The sequence below is a fragment of the Galleria mellonella genome, unplaced genomic scaffold, assembly GCF_026898425.1.
Source record: "Galleria mellonella isolate WM207_F2 unplaced genomic scaffold, CSIRO_AGI_GalMel_v1 utg150, whole genome shotgun sequence".
Taxonomy (NCBI): domain Eukaryota; kingdom Metazoa; phylum Arthropoda; class Insecta; order Lepidoptera; family Pyralidae; genus Galleria; species Galleria mellonella.
In genome coordinates, this window is record NW_026442002.1 from 1,157,408 (window position 1) to 1,158,163 (window position 756).

The following is a 756-nucleotide window of genomic DNA, read 5'->3' on the forward strand; positions in this document are numbered from 1 at the left end:
ATTAAAAAGGCCCAATTTTATTCATGATATAGTAACAAAATTATATTATTTAATAACTGTCAAAAATTATTATAGTTATAAAAGATGGCGATATAGTGTTGCCAGCTATTATTATATTTCCACGACATAGATATTAAGAGTTCTTAATATTTCTTAACCGATTTCAGGAAAGTTCTGGAGGCTGATTGGGATATGGAATTAATAAATTTATCTTGACTTTAAGACGTTATTCGTTTGAGTTTCATACCAATTCAATTACATATTACGTAGACTGCTGTTGAAGGAACAAAAAAAACTGTTTAAATGTAAAATTATTAAAAAAAATCAAACTACAATAAATAACCAGAAGAAGACTATACAAAAGATCATACATGTTTTGTTTTGTTTAATACAACATAGAATGGCAAACAAGCTGACGGCCCACCTGATGGAAAGTGGTAACCGTCGACTATAGACATGAGCAGTACCATGGACATAAGAGTATACTGTTTCGTCCATGATACTCCCCATGCGTTGCCATTCCTGAGGACTCAGGTGTTATTCCTCTGTACCCAGTAAATTCACGCCATATCCCACCCTTCAAACCGAAACACAGTCTTGCAAACACAACTGCTTCACGGTTGAAACACGAATGGGACAGAGGGACTCAAGCAATCGACTTTTGTACAAAGTCTCCCTCTGGTCTAACTTTGCTAAGTGGCTATTGTCAGTTATTTGTTTCACAAAATAACTACTGTACTTTTTTTATTTTTCTAA